The sequence below is a fragment of the Equus asinus genome, unplaced genomic scaffold, assembly GCF_041296235.1.
Source record: "Equus asinus isolate D_3611 breed Donkey unplaced genomic scaffold, EquAss-T2T_v2 contig_803, whole genome shotgun sequence".
In the NCBI taxonomy this organism is placed as follows: Eukaryota; Metazoa; Chordata; class Mammalia; order Perissodactyla; family Equidae; genus Equus; species Equus asinus.
Window position 1 is genome coordinate 1656526 of NW_027225520.1, and position 6626 is coordinate 1663151.

General features: G+C 35.4%; 1 pseudogene; it reads left to right on the forward strand.

Annotated features, from left to right (window-relative positions):
- Positions 1-3954: 3954 nt before the first annotated feature.
- Positions 3955-4893, forward strand: LOC139044340 (olfactory receptor 2L5-like; annotated as a pseudogene).
- The last annotated feature ends 1733 nt before the right edge of the window (positions 4894-6626 follow it).

A 6626-nucleotide genomic window follows, 5' to 3' on the forward strand; every position in this document is an offset into this window, starting at 1 on the left:
TGCCATGAGGCAGGCCCCCCATTTTATCCATTTTTAAGTATATAGTTCAATGAAATAAGATACATTCACATTATTGTCTAACCATTACCATCATAACCCCAGAACATTTTCATTTTAACCAACTGAAACTCTGTATCCATTAAACACTAACACCCATTCCTTTCAACTCCCAGCTCCTGACAACCAGCTCTCCACTTTCATCTTTAGACTACTTTGGGTAACTCAAATATGTGAAATTATGTGTATGGCTTGTCGTGACTGCCTTATTTCACTTAACATAATATCTACAAGTTTTATCCACATTGCAGCATGTAGCAAAATTTCCTTCCTTTTTAAGACTAATATTCCATTATATATATATATATATATATACACCATATTTATTTATCCATTAATCTGTTAATGGATACTTGTGTTGCTGCTACCTTTTAGCTATTGTGAATAAAGCTTCTGTGAACATGGATGTGCAAATATCTGTTCTAAACTTTGATTTCATTCCTTTTGGACATATACTCAGAAATGTAATTGCTGTATCATATGGTGATTTTATGTTTACTTTTGTGGGAAACTGTCATAACATCTTCTACAAGGGTTGCACCATTTTGCATTCCCACAAACACTGCATGTGTTAAAAATTCTTCACATCCTCACTAACACTTGTTATTTTCTTTCTTTTTTTAAATAGTAGCTATCCTAATGAGTGAGAGGCGGTATCTTATTGTAGTTTTGATTTGAATTTCCCTAATAATTAGTGATGTTGAACATCTTTTCCTGAGTTTATTGGCCACTTCTATGCCTTCTTTAGAAAAATGTTTATTCAGTTGCTTTCCTCATTATTAAATTAGATTTTCTGTTGTTGTTGTTGAGTTGTAGGAAGTCTTTATATAATTCTTGTATCAATCCCTTATCTGATACATATTTTGCTAATATTTTTCCATTCTGTGGGTTGCTGATTTACTCTGTTGATAAAGATTTTCAATGCACAGAATTTCTTTTAATTTTGATGAAATCCAACTTATCTACATTTTTGTTGTTGTACATACATTTGTTGTCATATCCAAAAATCACGGCTAAATCCAATGTCATGAAAATTCTCCCCTATGTTTTCTTCTAAAATTTTGTAGTTTTAGTTCTCTGTTTAGCTCTTTGATCCATTTAAGTTAATTTTTGTGTGTGGTGAAAAGTAATGGTACAATTTCATTATTTGCATGTGGATAACCAGTTTTCTCTGCACGTTGTTGAAAAGAAGTTCCCACTGAATGTTTTTGAGACCCTGGTCAAAAATCATTTGACCACATATGTGAAGGGTTTGTTCTGGTATCTGTATTCTAGTTTATTGATTTGTGTCTGTCTTTATGCCAATACTACACTTTATTATTGTGGCTTTGTAGTAAGTCTTGAATCAGAAAATTATTTTATACGATTGTTTTGGCTATTTGGGGTACTTGAGGCTCTATATGAATTTTAGGATGTATTTGTCTATTTCTGCAAAAAACCTCACTGGAATCACGATAGACATTTCATTGAATCGGAATTTTCCTTATGGTAGTATTGACATCTGAATAACATTAAGTTTTCCAATCCATGAACACAACATGCCTTTGTGTTTATTTGTCTCTTCTTCACTTTCTTTCAGCAATGTTTTGTGATTCTCAGTGCACAAGGATGTTGCCTTCCTTGTTGAGTGTATTCCTAAGTATTATATTCTTTTTGACGATATTATAAATGCAATTCTTTCTTAAATTCTTTTTAGGGTCGCACATTTACTAGCGTACAGAAATACAAATGATTTTGTATCTTGCAACATTGCTGAATTAGATTGTTGGTTCTAAGAGATGTTTTGTGCACTCTTTAGAATAGAGCCCTTCTCCCTCCACCTGCCACCACCTCCATCTTGTTTTCCATTTTCCCATCTTTTCAACATCATTACATCCACTTTGTGTGTGGGGCTGTGAAATTGACAACATTGTTCAATTGTCTAGTATATATCGCTAAAATACAAAAATATAAATTATTGTAAAACCTGATGATCTTTTAGTTACTATGTCTATATGTAGGTATTCTCATTATTATTACTATTTTCTCTGTCAAGGCACTTTTAGAATTGTAAATTTATAGGCAATACTGAAAATTTTCAGAAAATGTTCTCAAGATATTTAGAATTTTCAAGAATATATTTTTCAATAAAATATTTCTCATTTACTTTTCTGTGTTTTGTTCATGCTGTTTGAATATGGTGTATCATACATATCAATTCTGAAAAAATGTTTTTTTGATAATAATAACTCCATTATTATCTTACTATGTGCTTTCTAAGAAAGACAATAAGCATATGTTGGTTTCCCTGTATTAATTCTCTAATTCTCCTACCTTGCAAAATGACAATCTTTTTCTGTTGCTATTGCTGTTACTTTCTTTTCATTCTGATAGATATTTTCACTTTGTCTTTGAAATTTTCACTCAATCTTTTTTTATCAGTTTCATAGTTTTTAATTTGTAAGAGGCTTTCTTGTTACCTGAAACTATTTTACATGTCTCATAATATTTATCTTGTGGGATAATATGTCACAGTTCTTTGATGATATGATTCCCATTTTTGAAAAGTACATTCTCTTTCTGCATTTTTACAATGATGTGTGACTCACTGTATATTCGTGCAGAGTGTGTGTGAATAAGTGTGTGTATGTATGTACATTTGTTCATCTTCTTCTTTCATTTTGGAAACTTCCTTAAAAGTCTGGTAGCATTCAACTCTAGAATAACATGCCAGACTAGAACTTTACATACTGTGTGGAGCTTCTTCACTTACAATGTCTCTGGAGGAGAATTCCTCCTCCTACCTCCAGGAAGGACTCTCAGAGTACTATTTCCTTTTTTCCATTTAAGTGACTGAATGTTTCTCTATCCAAATTCCTTCTTTCAGAGTCTTCAACTATTTCATCTCTCATTGTGCCTTTTGCTCACCTGCTGACTTTTAATTTGTAACATGTCTATTTCTTAATCATCATAATAATTGAGTTTTAAGAGGGAGGGATGATAAATACGTGTGCTTAAATTCACATACTTATCTAGGATTGGAAATGATTCTAAATACAAGAAAAACAAAGGGAAGAAAGGAATGAGTAAGACAAAGTGTTATAAAGTAATGTATGATGTTATATAAATGTTAGAGAAGCAGAGAGATAGAAAACATGTCATTTGGAAGAGCTTGAGCAAAGTCCTGAAAGCTACACTGAGCATGGTGTAGAGATTTTCAAGTAAAGGGTCTTCTTTAACTGCAGCATTCGGAACTTGAGTGAGGAGGCAGAAGAGAATGACTTTGTGTAAGTGGCACTTAACAATAAGGATTCGTGCAATATTTAAGAACAGATGAGCCAAATTATAATATCTAACTTCAAGAAAACATCTAACTTCAAGAAAGATTTGTCATTACTTGGCCAAGTAAATTTAAGAAATAAATATAACTCCTCAACATGAGCTGATAGGCTACTGTAGGATTAGAGGAAAGTTTTAGGGCTTAAATACGAAAGAAAAATCATCCCTTATGGGTCATAAACATTTATTGATACTAGAACTATACAATGTATACAGTTACATATATTTTCTATGCTTACATTTTGAATACAACACCTGATTTTGATGATATGTGAGTCTGTGTAGGGTAGTAAAACACACTTATCCTAATAAAGTCACAATTCAAATGTTGTTTTGAAATAATTTTAAGGATTTCTAAGAAAACACTTTGGCCACAAATATTTGCATATTCAAATTTCAATGTCTGGATTAGAAAATAAGATTTTTTTTCTTTCAAATGGATAAGTTCAGTTCATTTAAGAGCCATAAAATTTTATGTAATACACAGTCTGACTACAATAATAAGTTAAAAATAGCTTATAGTTTTGTACTTAACTTACTCTCTTGTTTGACTCTAGGAAAAATAATATCAGCTCCCCTATGGAAAATTATAATCAAACATCCACTGATTTCATCTTATTGGGGTTGTTTCCACCACCAAGAATTGGCCTGTTCCTCTTCATTCTTATTGTTCTCATTTTCCTAATGTCTCTGTTTGGCAACCTGTCCATGATTCATCTCATCTTCCTGGACACCCAGCTCCACACACCCATGTACTTTTTACTTAGTCAGCTCTCCATCATTGACTTGAATTACATCTCCACCATTGTTCCAAAAATGGTTTCTAATTATTTCTTAGGAAAAAAGTCTATCTCCTTCATTGGATGTGGGGTTCAGAGCTTCCTTTTCTTGACTTTAGCAGTTGCAGAAGCACTGCTCTTGACATCTATGGCCTATGATCATTATGTAGCTATTTGTTTTCCTCTCCACTATCCCATTCATATGAGCAAAAGAGTATGTGTGCTGATGATAATAGGATCTTGGACCATGGGCTCTATCAACTCTTGTGCCCACACCACATAAGCCCTCCAAATCCCGTACTGTCAATCCAGGGCCATCAACCATTTCCTCTGTGACATCCCAGCCATGTTGACTCTGGCCTGCATGGATACCTGGGTTTATGAGTATACAGTGTTTGTGAGCACCACCCTCTTCCTCGTGTTGCCTTTTATTGGTATTGCATGCCCCTATGGCCAGGTTCTCCTTGTTGTCCACCACATGCACTCACCAGAAGGGAGGAAGAAGGCCAATTCGACCTGCAGCACTCACCTCACTGTGGTGACTTTCTATTATGCTCCATTTGTTTACACTTATCTGCACCCAAGATCCCTCAGATCTCCAACAGAGGACAAGGTTCTGGCTGTCTTCTACACCATCCTGACCCCAATGCTAAACCCCATCATCTACAGCCTGAGGAACAGAGAGGTGATGGGGGCCCTAAGAAGGGTAATTCAGAGAATCTGTGCTGTAAAAACGTAGGCAGAGCTTTTTGCATGTGTAGCCAGGACTTGGATACAAGTTCATGTATCAGTGTACAGTAATTAGAATTATTATTTTATGCCTAGAGTGCAAGAACTAAAATTAGAGCAGAAGAAAATCACTCATGTCTGGACAAAATTATTTTGCAATAAACTAATCATTTCAACCCTTATCCTTTGTTCTTCATGGTGCATTTTCACATTAACTTCAAATTCATTTCCAAATGCATTTATTTTTTGCTGATATGCTGTCAGTGAAAATGGTTCTTGGTCATGGAAAGGAAAATGGAAACTGTCTAACTGAAATTGTCATTCAGCATAGAAGTTTTACCACTTTCAAATAAGTCTAAAACAGAAAAATAAGTGTTTCCTGAATGTCAAGATCTAACTGAAATTCAGAAGACTTCTTAGTCTTCTCACGGTAGACCCATAACTTACCAGTTAATCTTTCTTTCAATTTAGAGAGACTTATTACAGGGACTTAGCTGAAACTTCAGCAGGGATTCGGACTTCTCTTTCTTGTCTCTTTTAGGGTGATGAATCCTAGGGAAGTGATTTAACATCAGGAGTACATCAGGATCAACAATGAAAACTTGGAGGTGCTAACAAAAGTCAAGGAAATTGTGAAGTTAATTTTAAGAGGAGTGTTTCAAAGGTTTTGTCAATTAATGGGAATTAGGAATATCAAGGACATTCCCACAATCGCCCATGACATTCTGCACACACAAAGTTTACATCCTAAGTAATGTTAAAAAACAAACTCAGTTGGGGGCCGGCTTGGTGTCTCAGTGGTTAAGTTAGCACATTCTGCTTTGGCGGTCCAGGGTGCACCGGTTTGGGCCCTGGGTATGGACCTACACACTGCTTGTCAAGTTATGCTGTGGCAGGCATCCTACCTATAAAGTAGAGAAAGCTGTGAACGGATGCTACCTCAGGGCCAGTCTTCCTTAGCAAAAAGAAGAGGATTGACAGTAGATCTTAGTGCAGGGCTAATCTTCCTCAAAAAAAAAATTCAATTGAGTAAATTTTACAGATTTTATTGGCTTTATTCAATGATTCATGAATCTGAAAGCATCCCTTCTAGCATCCCACCTAGACAGGAAGAAGCTCTGAAGACCTATACAAAAAGACAGACCTTTATAGTCAGAAGGAGGTGGGACAAGGAAGTTATTCTTGAAAAGAGCTGATTGGTTCAGGCAAGGTCAACTTCCCTTGGGGGATGGCGGGGTCCATCAGGTGGCTTACCTCGCTAGTGCTGACCAGTTAATTCCAGACTGAGTGGTTTGAGAATCTAGTCCTTGGAGAGGTTGAAACTGTAATTAAGTTAGGTATATGTCTTGGCTTGTTGATGGGGACTTAGCACAAGTGACTCCATTCTGGACCTGTTGTCTCTTTTGTAACAGTAGCCACTGCTACTCTTGTATTAGATAATATCTCAGATGAGATTTTCTTCTTCATTTACTACTTCTTATAGGTTTCTCTGAAATAGGTTGAGAAAAGTCAATATCTATGTACAAATTTGAGTCACTGATAATATGGGTCAGTTACTATCCTAAACAAGTCCCACTTTTATGGCCAATAAAAATCCCTCAGCTCATGTAAACTTCCCCCCGGTTGAAGTGCTGCCACTGCTCATCAGTGATAACTGCACAAATGTTCTTTATCATCTCAGGTATGGCAGGGAGGGGAAAGGTCATACTCTACAGAATTTGAAGGGCACAGCACAAAATGAAA